The sequence below is a fragment of the Actinia tenebrosa genome, unplaced genomic scaffold (assembly GCF_029948245.1).
Source record: "Actinia tenebrosa isolate PJP-AT-01 unplaced genomic scaffold, QUT_ActTen_1.0 PGA_scaffold1__47_contigs__length_23844297, whole genome shotgun sequence".
NCBI lineage: Eukaryota > Metazoa > Cnidaria > Anthozoa > Actiniaria > Actiniidae > Actinia > Actinia tenebrosa.
This window is the reverse complement of record NW_028292578.1, coordinates 9,974,464-9,994,526: the sequence shown is the minus strand read 5'-3', so window position 1 is coordinate 9,994,526 and position 20,063 is coordinate 9,974,464. Positions and strand designations below refer to the sequence as shown.

At 34.7% G+C, this 20,063-nt stretch overlaps 2 protein-coding genes across 9 annotated transcripts in view; one reads left to right on the top strand and one right to left on the bottom strand.

Annotated features, from left to right (window-relative positions):
- LOC116302284 (doublesex- and mab-3-related transcription factor A2) overlaps positions 1-12,466 on the bottom strand; it is a 29,779-nt gene extending 17,313 nt beyond the window's left edge. For 3 of the 6 annotated variants that reach the window (XM_031711534.1, XM_031711532.1, XM_031711536.1), the window contains exon 1: positions 12,282-12,466. The gene's annotated coding sequence lies outside the window, so the exon portion shown is untranslated. Of the gene's footprint in view, positions 1-1,742; positions 2,041-12,281 lie in introns of those variants that run through there. The other 3 variants (XM_031711530.2, XM_031711533.2, XM_031711531.2) reach the window with 3 other exon arrangements.
- LOC116302286 (doublesex- and mab-3-related transcription factor 3) overlaps positions 1-20,063 on the top strand; it is a 51,626-nt gene that overhangs the window by 579 nt on the left and 30,984 nt on the right. The gene's annotated exons all lie outside the window — the stretch shown is intronic.

Sequence of the window (20,063 nt, the reverse complement as noted above, 5' to 3'; positions counted from 1 at the left end):
AAACACTGGTATAATTTCCCCTTAGTTTAAAGGCGAACGTTTGAATTGGCAGCAAATAGAAATTGCAGGAAATGCGAATACTAGAAACTTTACTAATGACGATCAAAATTTACCCGCAATCTTTTTATTATTATTCTGGTTCAGAACGGTAGTTAATTTTTTAAGGTTTTATTTTTATACCGAATTTACAATTTTGATAATTGCCTGCGCGTTTGCAATGAAATTGCAGCATTTACTCAATATGAGATTCCTTGTGCTACCATCCTGATCTTCGGCAGGTGAGACTCACCTTGATCGCACCGCTCTTAAACAATAGGTTAGTTACTGCAGGTTATTTTACTGAGATGAGACAGATCCGGAATTAAGCGAGTCTGTTGTTATATAGATACAAACTCGCATCATTGGAGTTTAACTAAACGTGCCTTAGTATTACGAGTATTACGATATATCAACAAAAAAAAACTCTCGATAGTTTTTTAATACAATAGAAAAAAGGACAAGATGTACTTGGACAATCAAAAACACACTGATTATGATTTAGAATAAAACTACTCACTTTAGCCTTACTATAGACTAATAGAAATGACCACACTTTTAGTTAACAGATGTATTTAACTTATAGTTTAGGATGGTTATAGTTTTTAGTTACTCAGTGGATTTCTTTCATTTTTTCTTTTTCTTTTTCTTTTTTTTCTTTTTTTCTTTCTTTTTTTCTTTTTTTTTCTGTTATCGTCGACGTCTTTTCTTCGTCTATGCCTATGTAAAAGATATATGCGTAAGATCAGACGTACTGAATGTCGTTGATTATGACCGTGTGCAAATGTGACTCTAGTGGAAATGAGATCAAGAATGCAAGTCACGACCTGAGATCCGTAGACTTGTGACAATTGACAACTAAATTGATTGGATAACGACGGTGATTATTTTGATCACGTTTTGTCTTTGTGAGGACTCATTGAAATTGAGACTAGAGTCCCCACAAAGACTGCAAAACTACAACCATTAAACTTGCGTTAACTTTATTTCTCTCCTAATGGGGCCGAGGATTGTGTTTTTAAAAGTGCTAAGGGTATAGCGAAGATAATGAAGATAGTGTGTGATTTTATGAGCAACAAGTTGTTCCCTTAGAGCTGCAGTAGGTCGCTTGCCAGACAACGCCAAAAATAGTACTAATGTTATTTGCCTTCTGTCGAGCTTGTTTATGTGTATCCTAACGAAAAGGAGTAAAGCCAAGTGGTTGAGAGTCATTGCTTCTCTCTAATGACTGTGCAGTTCTTATTCTTTTGTACATCCAGGCCCGAATTCATCATTCATTCATTTTTTCGTTCTTCCTTGCTAACAGCTCGCAGTAGTGAAACACTTCAGTCGCAGTTAGTAAAGAAAACTGTAGTTCAAATTACTGTGAAAGCGAGTGCAATAGTAGTAAAGCTAGTTTTATTTATATCTAGTTGATATAAACTAAAAAACATTGGGTTAGCTGTTCGGACTTGTTTTTTATCAATGCCATATAAATCTTTATATTTTCTAGTTTTCTTTTTCGTACAAATACTAGGTTACTTAAAAACTATTTCTTTCTGTGTGATTCAGGTGCCTGCATACTATAAGTTTTATATTTAATACTTCTGAAGTCGTACCAACCCTGCCCAAGATGTTGGTCTGTACGAGAGCATAAGAAACTTCAGATTGCAAAACAATTCTTTTTGAATTTTTGCCAAGAAAAGATAACTAAGAATAGTACTTACTGGTTTGGACTGAGCAGAATAAATGTAATGCTTCGCGCTGATTATCTAGTCGTCTCTAATTCTTCTCATTATGAAAACGTTCTTCACTGTACAAGTTTGTTCCAGGTTGAACGTAACCAAGATACGCTTATACAGGGCATTGAAATTTCGGCTGTCTTTTTGATTCTATAATGAATGGATCACTCTCGTATTTACGACGGACCCAGCAACCGTTCAGTATAAATGCTTTAGGTACGCCCTTGAGGATTTCCTGATCACTTGACAAATTGAAATATAAAGTTTCTCTTTCCCTAACAAACAAAAGACTCAAAACTCTACTAAGAACGAATTTCTCATTAATATCGCATAAAAAATATTTTTGTTAGTGCTGCTTAACTTCTTGTATATCTTTAACTCAAGTTACGATAACATCAAGAAAGTGTAATGTATGCTAAATTTAAAGTCTTGTCTGAGCAAAGTGTTGCTATCCTCTCTAGATATCAACAGTATCAGCTTGTAATCGTTAGTGGTGCTACTATATCACCTTTGATTATATATGGGTATTCCATGATTGATTAGAAGTATACTTTTGGTGCATGTCCCAGGACTGGCTATATTGTGGTATTTAAGTTTTAACCCGATTACAGCGCATGGAATATAAGTATTAGAAGACCAAATTACTTTGATACCTTTGATAGCGCAGCATGTATTAAGTCTTGAGCAAACATGGTATGATCCCAATTTTCTAACCGAACACTCGTTATAGTATTGGTGTACTGACTTCAACGGACTATAGCTAAATGAAATGTTAAGTTATCATTTTCATGTCTTCGCAAAACACATGCAGTCAGAGTACGTAATGTATAAACAGCCCAACTCTCATATATAAACACACAAGTTTTATTTCCAATACGTTTTAAAATTTGCTTTTTTTGGGGGAAATTAGAATTACTTCAGCGTCGTATTATCCGCCAATCTTATCGTTTCTCTGGGACTTTGTTATCAAAAATCTTGTCAGCAGAATCAGTTTGCAATTGTAATCGCACAGAGTTCGATTCAGTATTTTTTTTCAAATGAAATTCAAAGGTTCAAAATATCGAGTACTTAGTGCCCGAGGGAGTTTAGCGACGCACACTGGAGTCACCAACACACAACCAAAAAAAATCGGGAAAAACGCTTATTATAAACTACAAAACCTCTCTTTTTGTATAATCTTAAGCTCCATTTTGCGTCATAGTTGTATTAAAGAAAACCGTTAATCATTATTACAAAGACTTTTAGTCTTAAAAGTTGTTACGCCTACGTACGTAATACAGTTCTTCTCACAAAGCAATATAGTAATATCACATAACTTATACAAGTATACATAGATAAGAACAAAAGCTATATATATGGTTCACTCTTGATTCGATATTGTAAATCATGCCGGATATCTAAGTGTATATATAGAAACATACATACGTGTATTAGTATAGTGGTGTATATGTATGTGTATGTGTATTTGCCAACAAACTCAGTATCTATACTAGATATGGTATCTCGAAGATATTGATAGTGTTGTAATGACTGATACAAGCTAGGTCATTTTCTCTAAGGGCTAAACTGAGAGTTTTTAATTACTTATGCTGAAATACAGGTTAACCTAAAAACAGTCGACTTTTTTACCGATTTTTTCAATGTCGCCATCATGCAAAGAAATTTTTTTTTCATAATAAAAAGGGTTCCATTGCGATGCTAGTCTGCTGTTGAATTCAAAATTTATCGATTCCCTGAAACAACCTCTTGTTACTTCGTATTTTTTTCATTCTTATTATACGTGCTCACTAAAACATTTTTCCTTGAAAAACTCATTCGTTCGTTAGAGCTAGATCTTGTACTAAAGATTTAATTCAAAATTTCGTCTTATGCCCGCAATAGTACGCGTGCAGCGTTTTACCCCTGCTCATTTATTTTTGCAGTTGTAAAGATAGAATTGTAGTATCATGTTTAGGACTCCGGAAATCCGAGAAAGGTCAACGAGGATATTTGACTCGATTGATTTGTTTACAACGTCTTCTTTCTTCGTTGTTGTGCAGAAAAAAGATCGCAGGAAAGTGGGCAGGAATGATGCTTAAGATCGCTACCCTTTGAACAGGAAGGAGCTCAGTATCTAGTTATCTATGCGCCTGCAGTACTGTTTCCTCCCATCATTACTTTATAAAAACATGCGCCGACAATTCGATTAGAAAGTTCCTGCCGCCTAGACTCCTAAGTCATCAATAAAGGTCTCGCACAAGTTAGATTTACTTAACGACTCAAAGTCTACCTGAATTACATCACGTCGTGTCAGGCTTCCAGGAACAAGCGCTGCCTGTAAAGAACGTTCAAGATGTTATGAATTACACCCTACACGGATCAAAGGTCTCGAGCGGGAATACGTCAATGTCTCCAGTCAGATTTCGTCCAAGAGCGCGTGCCTTATTGTTTAAGTTGTCACAAGTAAACGTGCATTGATCATCTGCCTTAACAGCTAACAAAAGGGCCTTTTTGATGCTATTTCTCGCAAACGATAATAACCATATTCACTGCTACATTGTTCATTTCTAAGAAAAGAACTTTTACTTTTTAAAAAGTTGTTACTTTCGTTACTCGTTTAACCTCAAAAAAACAAAAAAACAAAAAAAAAACAAAAAAACAAAAAAAAACAAAAACAAAAACAAAAAACACACAGAATTAATGAACCTTTTTCTTCAACTTAACTGGTACTTTTTTCAGGCACTTAAGTAACTTGGCTCATCGAATACCTTAGTTAATTTGTTTCCGTTCAAAGTGTAGTTTTAAATTCGACTGAATCATATCTCTCATACTCTTTTTCATATCGACCGCAAATACAGACAGCGAATACAAAAAATCTATAAAATAATGTTCAGTATTTTTATATAGTCAAATGTATCGTTACAAGTCTAGTTTTCAGGTAGTGGAACTATGATATATCAAATGTATATAAATATATTACTACATACATGCAATAGAAGCACAATTGGTTTGTCCAGGTTTTAGGACCTATATACCATGTGATCATTGAGGTTGGACATACACACTAGATAAACAGTATACACATATATAGATCTCGTAGTCTCTGATATCGTGATGGTTTATCGTGATGTAGTATTTAGAACACCTGGAGGTCTTTTCTGATGATACCTCAGTTAAAAACAGTCCTCAAGGCTTGATTTTAGTTGCACGTGTTGGGTTTCTGTGTTATCGTTTGTTTTGTATTGAGTGCGCCCTTGCTATTGTACCTATTGTATTGGTCAAAAACAAAACTCTCGAGTGAGAAAAATAACGGTAGTTCGAGAACTGCACGATCCGAAAGATTCTTCCAAAACTCCTCGATCGTCAAATTTCTTCCCTGCTAAATTCTGCGCCGATTTAAGTTCGTATCGTGCAATAATATTTTTTATTCTTCATTTCATGAATAGAAAATTAGCAAGATCTAGCTACCCGCAGTTGTCAAATTTTGTTTTTACTGGATTTTCTTTAAATATATCTGATTTGCAAACGTTTTTCTTTAAAATATCACAAGTATGTAGTCGAGTACATGACGAACAAAAATGGTATGTGTGTTATGGTGTTCCTGTAGAGCACATCACGGAGCAACGTACTTAGACCGGAAACCAATACAAAGCTAAACACACGCCTATTGTACATGTTGTTGTTGCATTCATTCAAAAGCTGTACCTGGCCAAGATGGCTGTGCCATAATTATAAGACATAAGTCGCATTATCTGTTGTCATGCGACCTGTTGGCACCTGAACGACCATCATACGGTCAATCTTGAACTAAAAGCAACCTTTAATAAAGAGACGTCATAAGTCGCACTCATGCTAGAAAATCTAGATGAAGTAGTCTTGAAAATTTGAAGGCCGGTTATGAGTATTGAGTTTGAAATGTCCGATACTTATTTTGCCGGAATTGTCGATTGGCAACGGTACAAAATTTCTCTACTTAAAATAAGTTTGGTAATGTGGACTGATCAGGAACTGCGTAGGCTGGGCTGATCGAAGAACAAACAAAGGGGTCATAACACTCGTGAGAATGGATTCTGGGTGTCATAACAACAAGCTCACTTTGATTCGACTTTGATTCGTTGGCCATTGATTTGGTATAGGGAGAGAGGGTTTGTCTGACAAGAGGTTGTCTCTCCCTATGTTTGATTGACAGTATTTCGTGGTCGCATTTGAGAGCTAAGGTGTCGCCTTACGTAGGCGTATACCAACATGGTTGTCTATAGCTTTAAGAAGTGTCTGGCCTACGTGAGATTTATGTGTACCTAAAATATGGCTGCCCGCTTTAACATGGGCACCACGACTGCGGCGGGCGTTGATTGCTTATGAGAAGTGGATAACCCTAACCATGTTAGTGATTACCAATGAGTAGCAACTGGTCGTCGAGAGGGGCATATAGCATGTCGTCGCTTATAAGAAGCGGTCATCTTTAACAGATATTTAGTCTGACGAAAAGGTGTTATATACCTATAAGATAGTAGTCTACTCATGTAAGTGGTGGTATGAGAGGCCTCAATACCTATATTTAGAGTTGTTCACCATCATGATGGTCGTCTATGACAAGTGGTCGGCTATGAGAGGCCTCAATACCTATATTAAGAGGTGTTCACCATCAAGATGGTCGCCTATGATAAGTGGTCGAATAAGGGACGCAAATTTTTAAGTCGAGGCTGTCCAATCTTATAAATCATAGGCGAATTATTTCCACAATAACCACAATATAAATCCTGCTAGCCTAATAGGCCATTTGCATGATGGCGTCATTTGACTACCATTCCCAAAATGCTTCATGAATTTTCTTTCTTATTCATATTTGTATTTCCTAAGAAAGAAAATTCATGAAGCATTTTGCGGGAAATGGTAGTCAAATGACGCCATCATGCAAATGTCCCATTCAAGATCACGACATAACGCGGTGTTCCAGAGCTCAGGTCTCGCTCGAGCATGTAAAATGTTAAACACTTGGGCCGATATGATTTTTCAAGAGATCTCGGTACACATTTATACACGTACAACCAATTAGGCGCCACAAACATTACTAAGAAAAAGTTTCATGTCTCATGTAGGACTACCATGAACAATTATGTTCTCAAGTGGATTACTCCGAACAGCGGCGTTATGGCTGTTACTCAGAAACCGTCAGTAATGATGAAACTCAAAAAAAAAAAAAAAAATTACAAAAGAAATCATACTTTAACTTCTGTGCTTTTCTGAATCATTCAGTTAAGCTATAGTTATGAGATAAAGCGATGGTAAACGTTATACGTACAAAGTAACAAATATATTTAACTATAAAACTTGAAACGTGATTCAGCACCACAAACCTTCCCTACAAACTCGTATTTAAAATTGAGCATTTTTGGAGTTTTGAATTACCTTAGTAAAAACGTTTTTCGGATTTCGATCAATGTCAAAGTCCAAATGTCAAAGTCCAATCAATTTCTAAATTCCAGTTGGAATTCACTGAAAATGCCACCACAGTTATATCCCATTTAGTTATTATTATTTATTATTATTACTTATATTACCAATATCAGTCATATTTATCAAATCACGTGACACGAGCATTTACAAGTACATATTACTGTGCGTCATGTTCTGTAGCTACTTTTTGTGTAAATTTTGATACCTACAAAATCATATTATATATATATATATATAAATTATGACTTTTTTTTTTTGTTCTTTTGTTTCGCGTGTCCCCGAAATGCTCTAGTTCCGTTAAACCACTATTTTCCATAAATATAAATATTACAGTGCGAATCGAAAAACCGTGGGCATCTAGAAATATTCTAGGAATGTTCTATTCTCCTTTGGCCAATCAGAGTTGACTTTCTAACCACAAGATAATGGAAAGATAACAATAACGCTTGTGATTGGCTATTGAACGTTCTTGAGTATTTCTAGGTGCCCGCGGTTTTTCGATTCGCACTGTAACGTAAAACTTCAAAGGTAATCGAAAATAACTTAGCAGTCAATTAAGAAGTTTTAATTTTTATCAAGTTCACGAGTCTAAGGGGAGAAAAATGCCAAGAAAAAGCTCTCGAGACCGTTATTTTTTTCAAAGCTCTCAGACAGTTATTTTTTCAAAGAATTTGAAGAATGGAAATTGTTTTTATTCAGTAGTTATGTAACAACTGAGGCATGCATGACTTCCATCATAACAATACTACAAGAACAAAAGAAATCATACCTGCAGCTCTGTTTATGCGCCAAATATTGCTTAGTAAGATTAAACAAAATATTTGTTTACAGTATAAAACTGAGCTTTCTTAAAAATTAAGATAATTTAAGATTTTTTTAGACTTAATATTTAATCAATCAAGTTTTATTACCTGAAAAAAGTAAAACACGGGTGTAGATATTCTGAGATTATTTTTAACTTGTTTTGAGTATATTATCCAATTATAAATCATTAATAAATCATTTCATTATTTATGTGTCACTTCAATTCAGCCATTATGGAAAACAAAAACACCTACGCTAGTCAAGCAAACAAATCGCGTAGAATTATTTCTAAACAATATGGGATTCAATCAGTTTCGTACAATATAATTATCACTGATATTATAAAGTATTGCCATCGAACCACCAAAACCGCATTACATTAGTTCTTGCAAAAACTCGCAAAGAAAATCCTTGCTTAATGCACAAAACGCGAAGAATTTGGTCAACAATAAATGGTTAAAAAAATTGAATATGAAAGCATAAAACACCATCTGCTTCGATCGGCACAGATCACCAAGGTATTTAGCTGACTTCCAAAAGAAATGATAGCTGCACGTTAAGGTATATAGATCGACGCTAGGCTTTTGTAAGTCCGTTAAGACGTCTTATAACAATTACTTACTCGTTGCTTCAATATCAAGATGTTTAAAGAAAATAAGTGGTTTTCGAAGTCAGTCTTTGTGTACCCCTTGCTTGCTTGTCACAATGTAGAGCTTTTGTAGTTTTTCTTGAGAACATCATTTAATGGGGTCAATTACGATGAATTTGGTTGAGTGACTCGAAAGTCTTGACAACTTTTACTTTTCAATATTGCTGAAAGTTTGAATGCGGTTTCTGCGAGATTTTGGATCTTGTTTCTTTGGAAATACACCCTAGGATAACAAAAAGCAGCCCCCCAAGGATAATGAAATTCCGTTTTTCGAAATTGCAATTTGTACACATGAAGAGGCCACAGGAGTTTAGCGGGTGAAAAAAAAACTTTGCAACCCTATGATTATCGAGCGTGCGATAAAACGTACCCCGAATCAAACCTAGATCCGCAACAATACGCTCGTGATATGTCTATAGGTAGAGCAGCTAGGATCGCAATTTGAGTAAAGCAGCTAGCACGGATAAACACGGATCTCATATGGGCTTCAACTCGTAGAAATGTATCGTGAGCATCTTAAGCCGGTCATAACACGTGTTGTTACAAAGCCAAAGCGGCATAACCCACCCTGACATAACATAGTCAACCTCACTCTACGAGACGATACCTCTAGACTTACCATCCATTACTTTCTAATATAAAAGATTATTTATTAGTTATTTAGGCTCGATGTGGTGGTCAACTTGTGATGATTTTTTCCCTAAGCTTTAGTCAAATCAAGTACGTGCACTTATGGTGTTGCATGGCAATGAGTAGCATGCCACCTACCGAATCCACATAAAGAAACCATAGGGTGATCACGACTCCAAGGCGCCTAGCTTCGTAGGGGTTATAATAGAGTGATTTTATTGAACCCATGAAAAACTGGTATAGAAATATAATGTTAGAACTAGACTCTAAACCCATTGTTTTCTCTTTTATTTTATCAACTAATACTGTAACTAAATAGTAATTTTCTTTCACGGGTTAAAAAATAACTTTAGAATCATCCAGTTTATGTTTAATTACACATATTGATCAGTCTGGTTGTTTTTGTTCCTTGGAGTATCAATAGAACTGGTTATTTCACGAAAAAACTGGTAACCAGCTGGGAGGTGTTTCTGATTGGCTTGTTATTTAACCTTGGTGATTTAGTCACTTGTCAGCCTCCATGCATCTCTAATAACTAAACAAGTCACATTGATCCAATCACGGGGTATTTAGGATCATAACTTTACACCTGTCTAAGTACGGCTAAATCAATTTATGATATTTTCCTGCTATCCTCGTAGAATTCATGTCGCATCAATTTTCTTTTAGCGATGACCCATTTTAAAAACAACTCAAAATATCGCGTTATCCCAATATCTATTTATTATTTCCAGAATCAATTAAATCGTATCTATTACCGAAATATCTCTGATAATTGAATCAAGAGCTCCTTTAAATATTAAACAAATTAAGGTTAAAGTTTGATCTATTTTTTTTTAAATTCGACAGTATTTTTTGATAATGAAATATTTTGGGGTGTTTGTCATGATATTTTTGGTCTCAAATTTAATCAAGTATTTTGTCACAATTAAAGATAAAACTTGGCTTAATTATTCAACTTTTCGTAACAAAAGAAAAGTCGACTTATTTTTTATAAACTAATTTATTTCTCTTCATTTGTACGGAACAGTTATTATTCTCTGGGGACATGATTATTTTTCAAAGAAAAAGATACAGTTTTATTTTGGCAATTCTTTAGAAAAAGAACCTGTAGAATTGTATTCAACAACACGCCAACTGTAAGACCATACTAAACAATAGCTAAACATTCTACTCGCTATTACAATCATATAAACATTCACCTAAAGCTATATAATCTTTAGAAATGCAACAATCTCAGTGCCCTCGAAATGAAATGAAAAAGACTGCAAAATTGTATTTTAAGATATACTCTAATAAGTATGTATGTATATATAGATAAACACTAAGATCGTGTCAAAACAATAGCCAAATATATTCTTCTTGCTATTACAATAATATAAAAAATGATCAGAAACTTTAGAAATAGCATTTTTCCATCAAACCTTCGGGGGAAATGGGGGCTGAAAAAGCAACGAATTAGCTTTATGAACAACAACCTTTAAGATTCTAATTCGAGTGTTTTTTATTGTAACGTTTTTCCGTTTTCGTTTCTTGGAAGTCGTTGTTTGCGTTACACGCTTTAGAGATTCCTAAATTATTCATGGCACGCAAGAGGTTTATAAATTGAATTCAAAAGGCCGTATTTGCTAAGGTCTGTCATGATGAGCCAAGAACTGATTTAAACAGCCCCTCATTGACTCGTGGTTAGGATATAAAACTACCCTCTCTCTAAAACGATGTCGAACTATCGAATTTTACCACCATACGATATTTAATGAGTTAGCTATCGATAAATAGTTTAAGGAATTAAGAATAGATGAGTCGATTCGAAAGTCATTTTTTCTTTCTTTTTTTTTTAAGCCTGCTTTCATTTTCGTGGAGAGAAAAAGTTCGATTCGATCTTTGTCTAATATCAAGCATGTTTCCAAAAACATGTGAGTGATTACTTTCGACAAAAATTAGCGCAAGGATTTTGAAAGACTTTAAAGTAGGTCATAAATACATCTGTCAATTTGAAGTTTACGATTCAGATCAAGTAAATATCGCTTAACGTATAAATGTTTGAATTAAAGGATTTGTAGTCATAAAGGTAGGGTTGTATTTTGGAAATAAAAAATGTGTTCTTGGATTAGTTAAGTGAGAATGTATTTCCTAAGGTGAGAAGTAATTGTTTTCGGGGGTAAATTTGAAGACATGAGATGTTAATCGCCAGCCACCTGTGACTCTCAGCCTTTCGTGAAAGTTGTGTTATCTTTTGAAATTAAGTACTTAACACATTTTGAGGAGCTTAAACAAAAGCTATAAAGGTTACAGCAAAATGGTTGACAGTGATGCATTGGTGTTTCAAAACTTGACACATGATAGAACACGAAACTTAGTTACAAATTAAACACTTTCAAAAAAAATCAATCGAATTCAGCTGTTTATCTATCGTTCACTCGTTTAGGTCATCACTGTCTTTAATAAACCATTCGTAGTTAACTGTAATGGATTGAATATCCCGCTAAGACATTTTGGATCACTCAGCATTTGTTCCAGATTGAAAAATACTCCGCTGGGATCTTTGAACAAGCTTAATTTAATCACAAATCATGGAGAATCCAGTGATTCTCATACTACATGTTTTGAACGTAATCTTGTTGAATTTCGAACTTGCGAGCGTAAAGTCTGGTCTGACCAGAGAAGGTTATTAAAAGGTTACTAACACGAAGTTTGCTAAAGTTTTATTAGTCTTTATAAGGACGTGACTGGATCAAAATGACCCAATCTGCCGGCAACCGTTTACGGAAAAGATCTTGAACAAGTTGAAAGTATGGACCTGTACAATGACTGACTTGAATGCAAAATATAAACGTACTCAGGAGAAGAAAAAAAAAAGGAAAAAAATTGCGATATCAGAAATTTTAAATAAATTTTGGACTTCGCATGGGCACACTTTTTTGAAGTGTACATGAGTTTCCTCAAGAGGCAATTGCTTCTTGGGTTTATGGGTAAACTGTTTTAAAATAGAATGTTTTCCTTACCTATTAAAAGTCAAGAAAGGAGTTTCTTTCCCAGGAAAGTGGAGCGTTTTCTCGCACAGGATCGGGTGGTATTCGGTATCGGGCAATGTATCCTAGTGCTTTACCTAGGATGGAAAGATCTCCAACAGCCGTAGCATCAGTGCTATCGTAATGTTACTGAGTGTTTCGTAGGCTAACAATATACATGAACAATTACATTGTATTAGGTGATTCTATTGTTTACCGAGCCACTAGCGTCATCGTCTTTTGTATATAAAGCGTACATTAGCGTATGCAAATATTTTCTCAAGGACTTTAGTTGCTGTTAAGACACTTCACTAAAAGATATGACTTCTAAATTAACACTTTTAATGTTTCTTTAAAAGGCATGACATCTTACAACGCCTACATGAGGGATTTTTTTTAAAGATTAGTACCGTGTTATTTTATTACTTTTTTCAACAAAACTGGTTAAAAAAATGTTTACATATTTTGGATAGATCGGCTTTTGTCAAAGAGAAATACAATAGTTAGTCCTCATTAATCCCAGAAAGGTTAGTCTCACAATCAATATAATCATTAGGTTAGGAAACCATTTAATAACCCTGAATTTTTCTTGTATTGTTTTTGCAACTGAACATCATTGAATTAGCCCGAAATGAAGAGTCTTTTCTTGTTTCGTCAGACACAACAAGGTGGTAGTACTAGAGCACCACCATCAAAATAACCCGTTAGTGTGATTTCACAACAGAAAATCGACTGATTTGACAATAAATGTCACTTTAACATTGGTACAATGAATATAGTCCCTCGCTTATTAATAACGAATTGAATGTCCAAGTTGATTAACTTGTTCTCAAACGAGAAATTTCTTTATAATTTTTTTTTTCGAGTGATATTTTTTCGTGTGTTAGCTGGTTGGCTATTGTTTCCAGGATCTGAGGTTAAAAGTTGGTACACGTGCCATAAAAATCGATCAAAGTTGAATCCGTCTACAGGAAGCGAAGTTAACCAAACTTATCTAAGAATAGTGTCTTAAAGCCTGAATATTGTAATAGAAGGTCAAGTTGAACAGCATCAGATGTAATACCCTCACGTAATATTCAGTCCACTCCCTCCCACGCTTTGAGATTTAAGTACAACTACATTCCACAATCTTAAATGCAATGCTACACTGATTTGCGAACCTTAGTGCCTTCACTCAACCACAAAGACTTCTCAATAACTTCTCTTCTTCTTGGCAACAGAAAGGGAGTTTGATTATACCACGCGAACGAAGTTCTAACTTCCAAATCTGTTTACTTAACAGTTAGGCTTGACCACATAACTCGGATAAATCTAAGAAGGAAAGGAACTTTTACTGTAACCAAGCAAAAGATGCGGCCATTGAATTTCAATTTAAAAATTACTAGCAAAAACTATTCATTGCTGCGTGGCCTGGTGAGCTTGTAACCTCAAGCTTTTGGTGATGATTATAATTATCAACTCAAACAAACAGAGTCAGACGGATTCTTGTACCTTTAAGGTTCGAAACATGCCATTATTCATGGAGCTACGAAACTAAGTTTTGATTGGAATTCAGAATTCATTTCAGTCATAAGCAGTTCGTAAGCAATCTCAAAACTAGTTTCAGCATTACTAATTCTTTTACATACACCATGACCATCATTGTCATCTGTATTTATAGTAGTAGTAAATCATGCGTTCGGTGTGTGTAATGAAAATAGAGAGAATAAGAGAAAAATATCAAATGCCCTGTATATGTTACTTTTATATCGCAGACTTGGGTAGGTTGTGTACCCAATAAGGGTGTACCACGAGCTGTTCTATCAATATGAAATAAAGATAGAAATCATAATCCCTAAAGATATATTCCTTTAGATCCACACTTTCAACATTAAATGCTCGGTTCGATACTTAATCAAGGTTATAGGAAAAAAACTGAGGGTTGGAGCCGTGAAGCCCCTGGGATGTTCCAATAAAAATGAATGAATAAAAAAACCATATATGTATGTATACACTGATTCCCAAAAAATTCTGAGCTCACAGCATATCATTATGACATATGGGTTCGCGAATGCATTTGGATTTTGGATCTTTTGGAAAACACTGTATATATATATATATGTGTGTGTGTGTGTGTCAAATGGGACTGATTTTCCAGTATCGATTTTTAAATCTAAATGATTCTAAAAACTTATTTCATTGATAATGTTTTGGTGTTATGGTTTTCCATGCTATTACATTTCGTTTTTGTTTTTTTTAGATTAGATTATTATCATTTCGCTCATTGATTTGTATACTTATTATTTTCTGGTAATTTTACACGGATGAGGACATCCACTTTACTTAAAAGCTTTGTAAATTACTTTCGGCACCAGAAATCTTAATAAGCACGAAATTTGAAGATGTTTTGTAAATTAATAAGTTAGAGTTTATCATCAAGCTGTGAGCTAGGTTCTCCAAGAAACAAATCTTGACGTCAATATTGGAGTCATTTTGCTGTGCTGCATATTTGCGTGTTGATTTAACAACATGAATCAACTTGCTGTTATATTTAGACCATTTGCCCTTGGGGCGTGTCTGTGTTAATAATCTAATATATCGCTTAACATGCAAAACAACAGAAACCTATTAAATACATACGAGAATGTGATACGGATGCAATGACGTCGGCCATAAGTCACTCGGAAGTAAAGAAATCCGCTCGACATCGATCTTAATTATATCCAAAGTGCCCGATGACAGACCCGATGACAGGCAAGGAGAACAAAATGACGACTCGTTGTCAAGGTCATAGTCATATGTAAAAAACAACTAGAGTAAGAATGTGTTTCGTCTCAACAGCTTTCATTGATCGAGAGCTGCCATGCGGAAACTAGCAGGACGTAACGAGCACGAACTACGAAAACTAGTCCTCAACCTTAACAATCGTGAAAGTTCGATACCAACGTGGGTAGGAAGAGGGTATGCAATCGCATTGGAGCTTATGATCATATCCTAATGAATTGATAGCTAAAGGCTGAATTCCAAGACAGCCAAGCAGACACAACATAATTGTACAGTACAATACTGAATATTGATACACCCATCTGATATAATCCGACTGTATGCAGCGAAAACAATGATTTTAAACACACATTGCGGCACGTAGTAAATATAATAATAATAGTAATAGTAATAATAATAATGTAAACTTTATTATGTTTTCCAAATTCAATCGTAAATCTCGCTATATATAGGCAATTTACGATTAGCTACTTGAATCTTTTACACATAAGTACGTGAAAAATACTACAAATATTAATTATACTTTTTTTTCACACTTAGTTGTAACGAAAAGTTAAAACTTCATCAAGTCAGGGTCATCCCAGACTTTGTTTCTACAGCAAAATATATAATAGATTGTTCGAATAGCAATGTTCATAATTTTCCTTATTATATATATTTACGTTGGTTTTTTTGTCAAAATCTAAATTTTTTATCACGATCACTAGAAAATACTCCGAGGGAACTTATTGAAAGATTAATAATAATAATAATGATAATAATAATAACAACAACAAAATAATAATGGCTTTATTACATCGATAAAACAAATATCGTATTTTACATGAGAAATGATAGAAAAGGGAAAATATACAATAATAATAATAATATCTTTATTTATCCTGATTTTTAAAAAAACGATCAGCTGGACACGATAGAACAGCTGGTATGAACCGGTGATCAGCAATATAAAATCTATGAAAATCTAAATAAAATCTATATTAAAATCTGTGATTAAGAACCCAAGTATGAATATGAGAAAGGAGAAAATTAAGTATAATATATACATATATACACAGAGACACGAAAATCCCGCGCCCACAAAACACATGCATATACATATATCCATTGTATACACCTATTTCGAAGATCTTTGTCGCACCAAGAGCCTCAACTGCCCGTAACAAGCCAAGGCTAAAGAGAACGCGCGTCGGTTCTTTTAATTATTATTTATTTATTCTTGGTTCATGCAAGTGGCTATAGCTCTCCACTAATTATCATCTCAAGCAGCCTTGCTTGGAGCAGTTTGTGAAGTCAATGAATGAAAATGCACCATGAATAAGCTAATTACAGCTAAAAGTACAAGCGTTCTCTGCGGTCTTGGCTTGTTGCTTGAGGCTTTTGGTGCGACAACGATTTCTGAAATAGCTTTATACTTATTTCAATAAATTATAGTCACCAAAAACTTAGAAAGCTGTGATCGCTGAGAATCATGGGGAAATGCTTTATATCCAACAAGTGAAGCTTTTGACAAAAGCTGCAGCAGTTGAGGAGGATAACTTGTAACTGGTAGAAGAACAGTTATCAAGCGGATGAAACATGTAAAATGTATCTACCTATAATCCCTGTCGGTCTCAGCTTTGTAGCTTTTCAGGTGACTAAATTTATTGAAATAAGTGTATACAGACACGAAAACCCCGCGCCCACAAAACATATACATATACCTATGCCTATGCCTATGCCTATACATATACATATATGCATTGTATATACAGGGTCGAAAAAGAAAAGCAAAACATTAGGCTACAAAAGATATATACACATATATCGAAAACAAAACTTACAAGAAACATATATATACATATATATACATATACATATACATATACATATACATATACATATACATATACATATACATATACATATACATATATATAAATATAACTATACTGTTGAATTTTACTTATAAATAAGTATATTCATAAAGCAGTTCTTAAATCTTTAAGTGTTGACTAGTGGTTTTGGAGTATGCCAAGATCTAAGATTATAGGTATAGTGTTCTCATAGTGAGGAATATCTAAAGTATGTTCCTTGAGCTTGTGACTTTATTGAAACTCAGTCTAGTGTCCTATATAACATTGATGGATATTTTTGGACTTGGTGGTGTAGTTACACTTTTTACATCGGTCGAGAAAGTATTGTACTGTGGTAGAGAGGGTACATATGATTAAAACAGTTCATGAGGGGTAGAAGTAATGAAGTCAAATTATGTATACAATGTGGGGACACTCGAATCGTGAAAACTTTGAATTTTTTTCAGGTTATTATATTTTCTGAACTTTTCCTCTTTCAAATCCTCTAAAATGAAACATTTTAAAATATGCCTTGCATCGGCAAGATACCTATACTCTCTTTAAGTAGAAATGCGGAAAACTTTTTTTTTTTTCATTCAATAAGTTATCTTTATTCACAAGGCTACTTAGATTTCGTTAACTGGAATGATAAAAGTAAATATTAATGCATTGGTAGAACAATAAATCATTCAACTAGTCTCGTAAGTGCAATAACCGTGCTCAGAAGAACGAATATCTTACCCGTTAGGTTGTGATAAGCGCAAAAAGATCACCAGCAATCAGTCACTACGTCATTCGCTCATCCTGGGTAACTGAGAGGCGTTGACTTTGTTCGTACCTAGGTTGCTGACTTCACTGTATTTGCTAAAAAGAGACTGCATGGCTAAGCTAGACTGCTGATGAACTTTGAAACAAACAAAATAATAATCATTTCAAATTGATGCGTGAAGGATAACCGCATAAGGGAAAAGGATTTATTGGAACACAAGTACTACGATCATTAACGGACTTTTCCTACAAATAATTGCAAATTATGACAGAACTAAGGCGCGCTGTATTAGGCAATGTTATGCAATATTGACTCTAACTGTCTGATTAATTGCGGCGGCAACCCGTTCAAAATCAATTTAGAAACCAATTTTGACCCCTTTGTGACCAACAATATACATGCAAATGATACAACACTCGCGCACACCATTAATACATTAGTCTTTCCTAAGCCAGTGCAATGCGATTTTCATTTGCTGCTAAAAAAAAGGTGGAATTTTAGCGCCTAAGGCAAAACAATGAATTCAAAAAAGAAACCACACTAACATTGCAATGGGAGAAGTTGCGTTGCTTAGTACGACAAGTACATAGTACCGGAAACTGGCTATATATATACTCGTACTAAAAAGGAATGAATATTTAAAAGTAAATTAAGGTCATTAGTTGTATAATGAGACTGGGCATTGTCACGAGATTTCTTTATTTCTAAGTAAGAAGATGTATCGTAAAAATAGTTAGCGGACAACTAAACTGTAATAACTAGAAAGAATCTTACAGTAGGTTTTTCATTTTCGTTGACGGATTGGCTAAGTGGCTGCCTACTGCCCGCGCTAATACGCCAGCCTTGCTTGTGTGTGCACTGACTAGTTTGATCTTTGTCTTATTTTGGTTTGTTCTTTGTCTTATATAAGTTTTTTCTTTGTCTTGTTTTATTTTTTCTTCTCTATTTATTTATTTTCAATCCCGCCTGTCTGTGCGTCTGTCTGTCTGTCTGTCTGTCTGTCTGTCGGTCTGTTTTTCTTTTTCTTTCATCCTATTATATTTTTCCAGTGCGAAAGAGTTGTAACTTTTGGCAATTTAAATCTGAAAACATGTAAACGGTCGTATTAGAATGTTTCACTTTGCAAGTTTTGATCGCAAGATTTAAATGGAGTTTTTTAAAACCAGTTGCCGCAATACAATTCTTCGATTGCACGTACCGTCATCGCGGCCTCTTGAGGGAGCGTTGGTGCCATTTAACAAAAGATTTTTCATTAGCATCCATTGTTAACGACACCACAATGGCCGCCATGCTTTTTGTCTTTTACTCCCTTTGGAACGCTTGCAACCCATCAATAGGCCATGTTCAATATATTATTCTAGCACGAATCAATGCTCTCAGGAATAAGAGTGCTAGATATAGTCCTGCGATGCGGTTATAACATCGTTGAGGAGTGAACTGACCAGCATTTCTACCGAACATTTGTCAATATTTTTATTATTGCCAAAGGTAGCAACGTCATACATGGTATAGTCGTTTTTTTCCTTACTAATAAATCGGTATTTGGTAATCTTCCACTTGTTTAACAGTAAAGTGTAAAGTACCATTATACGACTTAAGCCTTGTAATCAAATCTTAAGATATAGAACGTGACCTCTTCACACAAAAAAAAAGACGGCGGTTCATTCATATCAACTTAGTCGTCATGTCGGGACTTCTCAACGCGTGCACTAAATGTATGCACACTTAACAGGTACGCGCATTTTTTGTTCAACTGAATATGCATGGAATCAGGGCAATGCTTTTACATGAAAATAGAGATTCCCCGAGGACTGAGAAATTACCGTGTCTACTGGGGAGTAGGTAACGTAGATATATAGATCATAAGAAATGTTTTGGCAGTACGTACTGTCATCTTCAGTTGTAAAAGAATACAATGGTTTAAATATTATATGAAATTATTTTTTGAGAAGAAATATTCTACAGTTTTGTCCTACATCATGAATGGATCATACTTGGTTGTATGTTGTTCTACGATATAAACTAAAAAAAATCATTATGCTCTCTTTTCTCTATGAATAGCGCACTACAAGATCACATGATCTTACCTCTTCAAACAAACCCTACGGCTCGTGATTTCTATTGATGGTTTTCACAGCCGCCATGTTGGATAATTTTTTTTTTTTTTAAATTAGCCTATTTTGTTATATCATCCAACATGGCCGTCGTGTCTTTCTCTTGGGAATGATTGCAAACTAGCAATAACTAGCAATAACTTTATTAGCTTTATCTCATTGCCTACAGCACCAGTCGTGTTTTATCAGAGAAAACAGAACATAGTTAAGTCTGATCTATTTGTTAATTACATTACGATATTATAGTTCTCTCCAAGTCTTAGTAGCCGGAATGGTAGATGCGTGCAGTAACGGT